Source organism: Lissotriton helveticus, chromosome 2_2 (assembly GCF_964261635.1).
Source record: "Lissotriton helveticus chromosome 2_2, aLisHel1.1, whole genome shotgun sequence".
Lineage (NCBI taxonomy): Eukaryota > Metazoa > Chordata > Amphibia > Caudata > Salamandridae > Lissotriton > Lissotriton helveticus.
This window is the reverse complement of record NC_136060.1, coordinates 185719894-185733566: the sequence shown is the minus strand read 5'-3', so window position 1 is coordinate 185733566 and position 13673 is coordinate 185719894. Positions and strand designations below refer to the sequence as shown.

The 13673-nt window shown below is 55.9% G+C and overlaps 1 protein-coding gene across 1 annotated transcript in view; it reads right to left on the bottom strand.

Moving 5' to 3' along the window:
- The window catches only part of SMIM14 (small integral membrane protein 14), a 388157-nt gene that overhangs the window by 260848 nt on the left and 113636 nt on the right, over positions 1-13673 (bottom strand). The window contains exon 2 of the mRNA XM_078678316.1: positions 2017-2069. The gene's annotated coding sequence lies outside the window, so the exon portion shown is untranslated. The remainder of the gene's footprint in view (positions 1-2016; positions 2070-13673) is intronic.

Here is a 13673-nt window from a genome sequence, read left to right as displayed (position 1 = left end):
CGTGGAACACAGAAAAGAGTTACCCTCTCCAGCACACACTAGCATTTGTAGGAGTTGTATTCTTTACTTTTTATTTATTTTATGGGTGGCAGCTAGTTATGGTACGATACATGCCCATATATTTGAGTGGTTATCTAACACCCTTCACTTTCCTGTGCATAACTACCCATCTTTGAACTGTTTTTATCACCGATATTAACCTATGCGGCATGTTGGAAGATAAGATTATACCGTACTTGCATGACACATTACCTATTTTCTGCACTGCATTTATTTATGGCCTGTGTCACTTGTCCTTGTACCCTTATCCTTTTTTCAGTATTGTGTGCTTAATTCGCAAGTTTTAATGTCTCATGACTGTTCGTGAACCGTGTCGCTTATTATTATCCTTTATATTTTGCCATTTTCCTTCAACACTTGTAAGCACATTATTTAAAGTACTGCCTGCTACACATATTAGCATATTGTATCAATGCCATCCTCGTCTTTATTTAGAGTGTTTCTGCTGCGCTACTGTCTATTAGTCTGACTATCTACGATGACCAATTATCATGAGGCTTAGCCATGTGTTATAATTTTGCACTTTATATTACTACCTGTTACTGCACAATATATTGGCTTTCAAAATAAACAAGTTGTAACACTTATGGAGTTTATTTAAATTATATTGCCCACCAAGCTAAAACATCCAACAAAAAATTATTATTAATCACATAGGCGAAACCGATTGCATTTACTAAGGCTCATTGCCTCAGTTGCCTTGCTGAAAGAGTGAATTAGAAATATTAAATCTCGACATTAATAACTAAAAGACTATTTGTGCTGCTCGAGTAATGGACTGAGACATGTATGTTACTGTCTTGTTCAACACCAGTAATCACTATCCAGAATATCTGTGTGCTCCTGAGAAGTGCAGTACTCTCCCATTACCTTAAATGCAGTAGTTCTAAGAAGTGCAATTATTCTTCCATTAAATGTAAAGCAGCAATGCTGAGAAGTGTAGGTACTTTCTCTCTAAATGTACTGCAGCAGTGCCGAGGAGTGCACTTAAACTCCCATCAAATATATAAAACCAGTACTGAGAAGTGGGGCTACTTTTCCATTAAATGTTCTGCAGTAATGCTGAGAATTAGAGGTGCTCTCCGATTACCTTAAATGCTTCAGTGCTAAGAAGTGTAAGTATTCTTCCATTAAATGTAAAGCAGCAGTGCTGAGAAGTGAGGGTACTGTCTCACTAAATGTACTGCAGTAGTGCCGAGGAGTGCACTTAAACTCCCATTAAATATATACAAGCATTGCCATAGCCAATAGATCTCGCCTTTGGGACCTTATAGGCGTTTAGTTATCCAGCACAATATCCTTGGTGCAACAACATCAACTGTTGCATGGCGAAACACTTATAGGGTCCCAAAGGCGAGACCTATTGGATATGCCAATGCTTGTTTGTTTTTTTACTATACAGCAGTTCTCTGTAAGTCTGAGTATTATGTGCTTTTCCCCATCCCAGAGATTAATAATGTTCAGAGAATTATTGTTTCCTTAGGTTCGGCCAGTCTCGGGTCCTGGCTGTACGTTACTGCTTGTCGGAGTCTCCTTTTGTATTAAAAGGCACAGGGGTTGCCCAAATTCTTGCCTGATCTAGAAGAAAGCCATGGGTTTTTGATACTTAAATGAATAATCGTGATACATCTTCACATGCACAGTGTCGGGCATTATTTTCATGTGTTGACTTTGCAAACTGATCTTGCATGCACGCCTTCGTCCGTTTCTAAGTTTAGCATCACTCGTGCATGTAGCACGAAAAAAAAAAAAAGATTTCCTCCCTCTCAAAATAACTTAAAAACTAAGCATCTGAGGCGCATGTGGATAGTCAAACAGCTTTTTGTTAGAAATACATTGTTTAGAAGAAACTGAGGCTGCAGTAAACGGTTTGACAAAAGCAGATTACACCCTCATATATCCAGGGAAGGAACGGGGCTATTTATTTAAAAAATATACGTTTTTTTTCTTTTTTACCTTAGCCGTCTTAGATTGGAAGAAGAAGATAATGTAACTGGTTGGTCTGGAAGCTGAAGGAAAAACAAAGAATTTTAACATTATGCAAAGCTTGTGAGAACTTGAAACAGTACTACAGGTATACCGAAAGTATCACATAAACATCATACAAAATACCGTTTATAACATTGTAAAATATCAATTATGAGACACAGGAAACAATATTTTTATCGGTCAGACAACAATAAATCTGTTTTTCATCTATTCCTATGATAGGTAATCCTTAATCGCGTTAGCTTACAATGGCCCACAAAAAGTTTTGCGGCCCACGACTAATTTTGTAAGTGTGTTGTATGACCGAGTGAAGATGTTTATTACTTTAAAAAAAGCACTGAGAAACGAATAGCTTTATAGAGTGAAACCCTTAAAATAAAAACTGCAGCCCACTTTAGAAGAAAAAACAAGCATTTACAATGCAATGGTTTCGCCTTTGGAAAAGTTAGAGTTATTGGCATTGTAAATGACAACATTTTTATTTATGTGTTGGTTTTGAAAACAGATAAATAAATGGCATTGTCATTTACATTGCCATTAGCTTAATCTCTGCAGTCACTCTGCACTCTAGCACTCCCTAGCACTCCCTACTCACTCTGCACTCTCTAGCACTCCCTAGAACTCCCTACTCACTCTGCACTCTCTAGCACTCCCTAGAACTCACTACTCACTCTTCCCTCTCTAGCACTCCTTACTCACTCTGCACTCTGCATTCCCTATGCACTCTGCACTCCCTATGCACTCTGCACTCCCTATGCACTCTGCACTTGCACTCCCTATGCACTATGCACTCCCTATGCACTATGCACTCTGCACTCCCTATGCACTCTGCGCTCCCTATGCACTCTGCGCTCCCTATGCACTCTGCGCTCCCTATGCACTCTGCGCTCCCTATGCACTCTGCGCTCCCTATGCACTCTGCGCTCCCTATGCACTCTGCGCTCCCTATGCACTCTGCGCTCCCTATGCACTCTGCGCTCCCTATGCACTCTGCGCTCCCTATGCACTCTGCGCTCCCTATGCACTCTGCACTCCCTATGCACTCTGCACTCCCTATGCACTCTGCACTCCCTATGCACTCTGCACTCCCTATGCACTCCCTATGCACTCTGCACTCCCTATGCACTCTGCGCTCCCTATGCACTCTGCGCTCCCTATGCACTCTGCGCTCCCTATGCACTCTGCGCTCCCTAGGCACTCTGCGCTCCCTATGCACTCTGCGCTCCCTATGCACTCTGCACTCCCTATGCACTCTGCACTCCCTATGCACTCTGCACTCCCTATGCACTCCCTATGCACTCTGCACTCCCTATGCACTCTGCACTTCCTATGCACTCTGCACTATGCACCCCCGATGCACTCTGCACTCCCGATGCACTCTGCACTCCCTATGCACTCTGCACTCCCTATGCACTCTGCACTCCCTATGCACTCTGCACTCCCTATGCACTCTGCACTCCCTATGCACTTTGCACTCCCTATGCACTCTGCACTCCCTATGCACTCTGCACTCCCTATGCACTCCCTATGCACTCTGCACTCCCTATGCACTCTGCACTCCCTATGCACTCTGCACTATGCACCCCCGATGCACTCTGCACTCCCTATGCACTCTGCACTCCCTATGCACTCTGCACTCCCTATGCACTCTGCACTCCCTATGCACTCTGCACTCCCTATGCACTCTGCACTCCCTATGCACTCCCTATGCACTCTGCACTCCCAATGCACTCTGCGCTCCCTATGCACTCTGCGCTCCCTATGCACTCTGCGCTCCCTATGCACTCTGCGCTCCCTATGCACTCTGCGCTCCCTATGCACTCTGCGCTCCCTATGCACTCTGCCCTCCCTATGCACTCTGCCCTCCCTATGCACTCTGCCCTCCCTATGCACTCTGCGCTCCCTAGGCACTCTGCGCTCCCTAGGCACTCTGCGCTCCCTAGGCACTCTGCGCTCCCTAGGCACTCTGCGCTCCCTAGGCACTCTGCGCTCCCTAGGCACTCTGCACTCCCTGTGCACTCTGCACTCCCTGTGCACTGCACTCTCTATGCACTCTGCACTCCCTATGTACTCTGCACTCCCTATGCACTCTGCACTCCCTATGCACTCTGCACTCCATATGCACTCTGCACTCCATATGCAATCTGCACTCCCTGTGCACTCTGCACTCCCTGTGCACTCTGCACTCCCTGTGCACTCTGCACTCCCTGTGCACTCTGCACTCCCTGTGCACTCTGCACTCCCTATGCACTCTGCACTCTGCACTCCCTATGCACTCTGCACTCCCTATGCACTCTGCACTCCCTATGCACTCTGCACTCCCTATGCACTCTGCACTCCCTATGCACTCTGCACTCTGCACTCCCTATGCACTCTGCACTCCCTATGCACTCTGCACTCCCTATGCACTCTGCACTCCCTATGCACTCTGCGCTCCCTATGCACTCTGCGCTCCCTATGCACTCTGCGCTCCCTATGCACTCTGCGCTCCCTATGCACTCTGCGCTCCCTAGGCACTCTGCGCTCCCTAGGCACTCTGCGCTCCCTAGGCACTCTGCGCTCCCTAGGCACTCTGCGCTCCCTAGGCACTCTGCGCTCCCTAGGCACTCTGCGCTCCCTAGGCACTCTGCGCTCCCTAGGCACTCTGCGCTCCCTAGGCACTCTGCGCTCCCTAGGCACTCTGCGCTCCCTAGGCACTCTGCGCTCCCTAGGCACTCTGCGCTCCCTAGGCACTCTGCACTCCCTGTGCACTCTGCACTCCCTGTGCACTGCACTCTCTATGCACTCTGCACTCCCTATGTACTCTGCACTCCCTATGCACTCTGCACTCCCTATGCACTCTGCACTCCCTATGCACTCTGCACTCCATATGCAATCTGCACTCCCTGTGCACTCTGCACTCCCTGTGCACTCTGCACTCCCTGTGCACTCTGCACTCCCTGTGCACTCTGCACTCCCTATGCACTCTGCACCCCCTATGCACTCGGCACTCCCTATGCACTCGGCACTCCCTATGCACTCCCTATGCACTCTGCACTCTGCACTCCCTATGCACTCTGCACTCCCTATGCACTCTGCACTCCCTATGCACTCTGCACTCCCTATGCACTCTGCACTCCCTATGCACTCCCTATGCACTCTGCACTCCCTGTGCACTCTGCACTCCCTATGCACTGCACTCTCTATGCACTCTGCACTCCCTATGTACTCTGCACTCCCTATGCACTCTGCACTCCCTATGCACTCTGCACTCCCTATGCACTCTGCACTCCCTATGCACTCTGCACTCCCTATGCACTCTGCACTCCCTATGCACTCTGCACTCCCTATGCACTCTGCACTCCCTATTGTTAGACGGGGACCCTGAGGGTCGGCCGTCTACTGAGGGAGAGGTCCCCGACGAGGACCGCCTCCGGCGATTGTACAGATATGTCACCTCCCTCCCCACAAATAGCCACCACACCAGGTTGAGTTCGATACTTTTATATAAGGTTTGTAGGGCACGGGTATTGGCGATACAGGATATATCGGACCCGAGGGTCCTCTCACTTCTAGTCTCTGTAGGGGAAAAGGGGGTAGCGGGACAGTCTTGGTACCGGGTCGGTACAGGAGGTGGCAAGAGGTGAGCTCACAATCCTCGAGCTGGCGAGTCTGCAAGTCGGGCCGCGGCAGCGCCAGCAGGCCAAGACGATGGTTTCAAGAGGCAGAGGGCCGCGGCAGCGCCAGCAGGCCAAGACGATGGTTTCACGAGGCAGAGGGCCGCGGCAGCGCCAGCAGGCCAAGACGATGGTTTCAAGAGGCAGAGGGCCGCGGCAGCGCCAGCAGGCCAAGACGATGGTTTCAAGAGGCAGAGGGCCGCGGCAGCGCCAGCAGGCCAAGACGATGGTTTCACGAGGCAGAGGGCCGCGGCAGCGCCAGCAGGCCAAGACGATGGTTTCAAGAGGCAGAGGGCCGCGGCAGCGCCAGCAGGCCAGTCACGGATGAGTTCTTCTCGGGGCTCTCGACTCCAGGATACAACTGCCTTCCTGGTCTGGCCCTGGCCCAGTTATAGGTCTGGTCCCCTTTGATGTCCGGACCCTCGCGCCTGGGGGCCGGGAGGTCCGGGATGAGGGAGTCCAGACACCCAGCAGGGGGGTGGAGCCAGCGCCCAGGGCGGCCTGGGGTGATCGACACCTGGCGGAGGAGAGCCGTTGACGATTCCTTCTCCCATTGACTCGCCAAGTGGTCACTCTGCCTCCTGGGAGGAGGTTGGTGCCTCGATGTCGGGGCCGGCCGGGCCCAGGGTTAGGGTCGAGTTGAGGCCACGCGGCCTCGTGCTGTAGTACCCCAAAATGGCGGCTGGGCCGAGGCCGGGGTGCGGATGGTGACCCGGGCCAGCTGGGTCCGGAGCTGGTGTCTTGTGGTGGAGGGATTGCAGGTTACTTCGGGTGGTCGCCGGGGACTCTGGTTGGGGATTCAGGGAGAGCCAGGGTCCGGGCCCCGTTGCGGGGAGGGGGGACAGCCCGACCATGCGGCCTGTCCAACATGCGTCCCCCCCAGCTGAAGGCGGGGAGAGTCAGCCATCTTCCTGGGGACTCTCCTCGCTGAGGCGGAAAAAGCGTGACAGGCCGTCTGCGTTGGCGTGGTCCTGGCCTGGACGATGTTCCACCGTGAAGTCCATCCCCTGTAGGGAGATGGACCAGCGCAACAGCTTCGGGTTCTCCCCCCGCATTTGCATCAGCCATTGCAGGGGTCGGTGGTCTGTTTGCACCCGGAAGTGGGTGCCGAAGAGGTAGGGCCGGAGCTTCTTGAGTGCCCAGACTACGGCGGAGGCCTCCCTCTCAATGGTGCTCCAGCGCTGTTCTCGGGGCAGTAGGCGTCTGCTGATGAAGGCCACTGGTTGGTCGACCCCTTCGGTGTTGAGTTGGGAGAGGACGGCCCCCACACCATGATCGGAGGCGTCCGTCTGCACAATGAATTCCCGGCTGTAGTCGGGAGCCTGGAGCACGGGGGCCGTGCACATGGCGGTCTTCAATTTCTCGAAGGCCGATTGGCAGTCCGGGGTCCAGTTGACTGTTTTGGGGCTCTTCTTGGAGGTGAGCTCTGTGAGGGGCCCCACGATGCTGCCATAGTCCTTCACGAACCGCCGGTAGTATCCGGTGAGCCCCAGGAAGGCCCGGACCTCCGTTTGGGTCGTAGGGGGTTGCCAGGCCTGGATGGCAGCAATCTTGAGCTGGAGGGGGGCCACCAGCCCGCTTCCCACTTGGTGTCCCAGGTAGGTCACGGACCCTTGGCCAACCTGGCACTTGCTGGCCTTGATGGTGAGCCCGGCTTGCTGGAGGGCGTGTAGAACCTCCCGCAGGTGGCGGAGGTGGTCGGTCCAATGATGGCTGTACACAGCAATGTCGTCCAGGTAGGCGGCGCTGAAGTCTTCAAGGCCCGCCAGTACCTGGTTCACCAGCCGTTGGAACGTTGCCGGAGCGTTTTTCATGCCGAAGGGCATTACTTTAAAGTGGTAGTGCCCGTCCGGGGTAGAGAAGGCGGAACGTTCTTGGGCCCTAGGGGTGAGGGCGATCTGCAAGTAGCCCGCCGTTAGGTCGAAGATGCTCAGGTAGCGGGCGGCCCCCATCCGGTCAATTAGCTCATCTGCCCGGGGGATGGGGTGAGCGTCGGTCCTGGTAACTGCATTCAGCCCCCGATAGTCCACGCAGAACCGGAGCTCAGGGGCAACGCCCGGGGCGGCCGCCTTGGGAACCAGGACGACTGGGCTTGCCCAGGGGCTGTCGGAGGGTTCGATCACTCCTAGGGCCAGCATTTTGGACACCTCGGTCTGGATGCAGGCGCGCACCCGGTCTGGTACGCGGTACGCCCGGTGTCGAATAGGAGGGCTGTCCCCGGTGTCCACATCGTGAAGGCCCCAGGGGGTGACTCCGGGTGTGAGGGAGAACAGGGAGGCGAACCGCCTCAGGAGGGCTTGACAGTCTTGGCGTTGCTCCGGGGACAGGGCCTCGGAGAGCTGGACCCCTTCCACTGAGCCATCCCGCTCGAGGGTCCTCAGTAAGTCCGGAAGGGGTTCGGAGTCTTCTTCCGTCCCGTTATCGGTAGCCATCAGGAGGCTGAGTTCGGATCGCACAAAATGGGGTTTGAGCCTGTTGGCATGGAGGACCCGTAGAGGGTTCCGGGCAGTCTCCATGTCGATTAAATAGGTGACGGGCCCCTTGCGTTCGATCACCTTGAAGGGTCCGGACCATTTGTCTTGGAGTGCACAGGGTTCAACCGGGGACATCACCCAGACCCGTTGTCCCGGTTCGAACTCAATGGAGGATGCGTGCTGATCGTACCATCTCTTCATGTCCTCCTGACTGGCCTCGAGATTGGCTTTGGCGGTTTCTCGGAACCGCCGGATCTGGTTGCGAAGAGCCAGGAGATACCTGTAGATGTCTGGGGGAGTTTTCTGGGGGGGCTGCTCCCAACCTTCCTTGACTAGGCTGAGGGGGCCCCGGACGGGGTGCCCGTACAGGAGTTCAAATGGGCTGAAGCCGAGGGATTTCTGCGGGACCTCCCGATAGGCAAACAGGAGGCATGGAAGTAGCACGTCCCACTGGCGTCGAAGGGGTTCCTCTAGGCCCATAATCATTCCCTTGAGGGTGTGGTTGAACCTCTCGACCAGTCCGTTTCCTTGCGGGTGATAGGGGGTCGTGAATTTGTAGGTGACCCCGCATTGTTGCCAGAGAGACTTCATATATCTGGAGATAAAGTTCGTGCCCCTGTCGCTGACGACCTCCCGGGGGAACCCCACCCGGGAGAAGATCCCCATCAGGGCTCGGCCCACCACGGGGGCCGTCACAGTCCGAAGAGGGATGGCCTCGGGATAGCGGGTGGCGTGGTCTACTAGGACCAGGATGAACCGGTGTCCTTGGGCTGTTCGGGGGTCGAGGGGCCCCACAATGTCTATTCCCACTCGTTCGAACGGGGTGGTGACGACAGGAAAGGGTTGTAAAGGTGCTTTGATCTTTCGGCCACTTTTTCCGCTGGCCTGGCAGGTGGGGCAGGCCCTGCAGTGGTTGGTGACATCCTTTCGCATTTGGGGCCAGTAAAAATGGGTCACCAGGCGGTCGTAGGTTTTATCCTGTCCCAGGTGTCCGGCAAGGGGGACATCGTGGGCTAAGTTCAGGAGAAAGTCTCGGAAGCGAAGGGGCACCACCAGTACCCGACTGGCTCCTAGTTCTGCAATTTTCTGCTCGCTGTAGAGCAGGTCTTGGTCCCAGTAGATCCAGTGGGCCCCCGAGGTATCCCCTGTGCTCTGGGCCAGGGCTTGCTGCCGGAGTCCTTCGAGAGAGGGACATGTTTTCTGTTCGGCCCGGAATTGTTCCTGAGTGGGCCCTCCCTCCTGACGCCATTGTGCCAGGTCAGGGACGTCCCGAAGCTGGTCGGATCCTTCTTCTGTTTGGGTCGAGGGACTGGCTTCTGGGGCGGCCTCCTCTGGGATGAGCGCGGGAGGAGGTTCCGGCCACTCGGGCTCTTCTAGACTGGGGACCGCGCGGGCGGTCATGGACCGGGTCGTGACGCAGACCCATTCGGGGAGGCCGAGCATCCCCAGGTGTTCTCTCCGTTCGACGGCTGCCCAGGGAGAGCTTTCGAGGTCGTTTCCTAGGAGGCAATCCACGGGGGCATCATCGCGGACAGTTACCTTTAACATCCCTGTTACTCCTCCCCACTCGAAGGGGACGCAGGCCATGCGACACAGACTTTCGGAGTTGTCTGCTGATCGGACAGGGCAAAGAATGTTCGGCAGGATTTGGTCCGGAGTGACAAGGTGGCATCGGACCGCAGTTACACTGGCCCCGGTGTCGCGGAGGGCTTCCGCCCGGCGGCCATTAATGTTGACCCACTGGCTGTACTTCTGCGTGTTGGCGGGAAGGGGGGCCCGCGGAATCATCTCTCTCTCCCCCAAGCAGACCAGCGCCATGGCGGCTGGTGCCCACTCAGAGGGGTCGGTCTCGTACTCTTCTTGGTCGTCCGGGATTAGTTCTTCCCCTAGGGCGGCCGCTGCGACCTGGCGGGGGGTAGTGTTCGGATTCTTTGGGCAGTTGGGATCACTGGCGTAGTGGCCGGGTCGCTGGCATCTGTGGCACATAACGTTGGCCCGGAAACCGGCCCGGATGGCCGGGCTCCCTCGGCCGACCGGGGTCGAGGGGCTGCTTGTGGGTGACAAGGGGCCGGGGTCTCTCCCCCGACCCTGGCCCCCTCCTCCTCCTCCCCGGGGGCGATGGGGCCCTGGGTACGGTCTGGATGATTCGCTGGGTCCGTTCCGGCCAACTCGGGTGCTTTCCCACCGGTCGGCTTCGGCGGCGAGTTGTCGAGGTTCGGTTAGTTTACTGTCCAAGAGGTGTTGCCGGAGTTCCACGAAGCAGTTGTTAGACAGGTGCTCCCATACGATAAGGTCGAAAAGTTGTTCGTAGGTGGTCACTTTGTTGCCCTTGATCCACCCTTCGAAGGCTCGACTAAAGAAGTTCACGTACTCCACCCAAGTCGTACCCGGAATCCGTTTGCAGTCGCGGAACCGCTGGCGGTACATCTCGGGTGTGAGCCCGTATCGAGTGAGGAGGGCGGCCTTCATGTGGTCGTAGGATGTCATCAGATGGTCCGGGAGTTGCAGCAGGGCGTCCCGCCCTTCGTTGACAAACCTCCTCCATAACCCGGCTCCCCAGTCGCTCCGTGGAATCCGGTGGGAGGTCATGGCCACCTCATAGGCTTTAAACCACTGCTGTATATCATCGTTCTTGTGGTATTCCCGGATGACATCTTTGGGGATGTGAACCTTGGGCTCGGTAGAGGCAGGCAGGGTCGGTCGTTCGGGGAACCCGAGTTCTTTATTCTGTTTCTGGATTTCCATGCGGGGCCCGTCTCGGTTGTTCGTGTTCGGGGTACGGCCGTACCCGTTTCTGCCCAAGCTTCTAGGGCTCGTTTGAAGTCTTCCTTTGTGCTCAGACCTGTGGTTGGAAGGCCAAGTTCTATGCAATATTGCTTCAGTTCCCGGTGGTTGTAGTCTTCCAATTTTTCCATCTGGAATTTTTCCGTTGTTCCGCTCTCTGTTGTCATGGTGGTTGTGTGTCGTGGGGAGAGTGACTCTCTGTACTATTATGCGTAGGTTCGGATCCCGCCGCTGGCCACCAATGTTAGACGGGGACCCTGAGGGTCGGCAGTCTACTGAGGGAGAGGTCCCCGACGAGGACCGCCTCCGGCGATTGTACAGATATGTCACCTCCCTCCCCACAAATAGCCACCACACCAGGTTGAGTTCGATACTTTTATATAAGGTTTGTAGGGCACGGGTATTGGCGATACAGGATATATCGGACCCGAGGGTCCTCTCACTTCTAGTCTCTGTAGGGGAAAAGGGGGTAGCGGGACAGTCTTGGTACCGGGTCGGTACAGGAGGTGGCAAGAGGTGAGCTCACAATCCTCGAGCTGGCGAGTCTGCAAGTCGGGCCGCGGCAGCGCCAGCAGGCCAAGACGATGGTTTCAAGAGGCAGAGGGCCGCGGCAGCGCCAGCAGGCCAAGACGATGGTTTCACGAGGCAGAGGGCCGCGGCAGCGCCAGCAGGCCAAGACGATGGTTTCAAGAGGCAGAGGGCCGCGGCAGCGCCAGCAGGCCAAGACGATGGTTTCAAGAGGCAGAGGGCCGCGGCAGCGCCAGCAGGCCAAGACGATGGTTTCACGAGGCAGAGGGCCGCGGCAGCGCCAGCAGGCCAAGACGATGGTTTCAAGAGGCAGAGGGCCGCGGCAGCGCCAGCAGGCCAGTCACGGATGAGTTCTTCTCGGGGCTCTCGACTCCAGGATACAACTGCCTTCCTGGTCTGGCCCTGGCCCAGTTATAGGTCTGGTCCCCTTTGATGTCCGGACCCTCGCGCCTGGGGGCCGGGAGGTCTGGGATGAGGGAGTCCAGACACCCAGCAGGGGGTGGAGCCAGCGCCCAGGGCGGCCTGGGGTGATCGACACCTGGCGGAGGAGAGCCGTTGACGATTCCTTCTCCCATTGACTCGCCAAGTGGTCACTCTGCCTCCTGGGAGGAGGTTGGTGCCTCGATGTCGGGGCCGGCCGGGCCCAGGGTTAGGGTCGAGTTGAGGCCACGCGGCCTCGTGCTGTAGTACCCCAAAATGGCGGCTGGGCCGAGGCCGGGGTGCGGATGGTGACCCGGGCCAGCTGGGTCCGGAGCTGGTGTCTTGTGGTGGAGGGATTGCAGGTTACTTCGGGTGGTCGCCGGGGACTCTGGTTGGGGATTCAGGGAGAGCCAGGGTCCGGGCCCCGTTGCGGGGAGGGGGGACAGCCCGACCATGCGGCCTGTCCAACACCTATGCACTCTGCACCCCCTATGCACTCTGCACTCCCTTGCACTCCCTAGCACTCTGCACTCCCTAGCACTCTGCACTCCCTAGCACTCTGCACTCCCTAGCACTCTGCACTCCCTAGCCCTATGCACTCTGCACTCCCTATGCACTCTGCACTCCCTATGCACTCTGCACTCCCTATGCACTCTGCACTCCCTATGCACTCTGCACTCCCTATGCACTCTGCACTCCCTATGCACTCTGCACTCCCTATGCACTCTGCACTCCCTATGCACTCTGCACTCCCTATGCACTCTGCACTCCCTATGCACTCTGCACTCCCTATGCACTCTGCACTCCCTAGCACTCCCTAGCACTCTGCACTCCCTAGCACTCTGCACTCCTTAGCACTCTGTACTCCCTAGCACTCTGCACTCCCTAGCACTCTGCACTCCCTAGCACTCTGCACTCCCTATGCACTCTGCACTCCCTATGCACTCTGCACTCCCTATGCACTCTGCACTCCCTATGCACTCTGCACTCCCTATGCACTCTGCACTCCCTATGCACTCTGCACTCCCTATGCACTCTGCACTCCCTATGCACTATGCACTCTGCACTCCCTATGCACTATGCACTCTGCACTCCCTATGCACTCTGCACTCCCTATGCTCTCTGCACTCCCTATGCACTCCCTATGCACTCTGCACTCCCTATGCACTCTGCACTCCTAATGCACTCTGCACTCCCTATGCACTCTGCACTCTGCACTCCCTATGCACTCTGCACTCCCTATGCACTCTGCACTCCCTATGCACTCTGCACTCCCTATGCACTCTGCACTCCCTATGCACTCTCTATGCACTCTGCACTCCCTATGCACTCTGCACTCCCTATGCACTCTGCACTCCCTATGCACTCCCTATGCACTCTGCACTCCCTATGTACTCTGCACTCCCTATGTACTCTGCACTCCCTATGTACTCTGCACTCCCTATGCACTCTGCACTCCCTATGCACTCTGCACTCCCTATGCACTCTGCACTCCCTATGCACTCTGCACTCCCTATGCACTCTCTATGCACTCTGCACTCCCTATGCACTCTGCACTCCCTATGCACTCTGCACTCAATATGCACTCTGCACTCCCTATGCACTCTGCACTCCCTATGCACTATCTATTGTTGGACCCGGCCTCGTGGCGTGGTTCGCCTCGGTCCCTCCGCACCCCGTGAGCGTAGTCTTGTGCCCCGCATTCCCTGCGCAGCCCCCCGTTAGCGTAGCCTGCACCCCGAGCCTGGTCGCCCTACTCCAG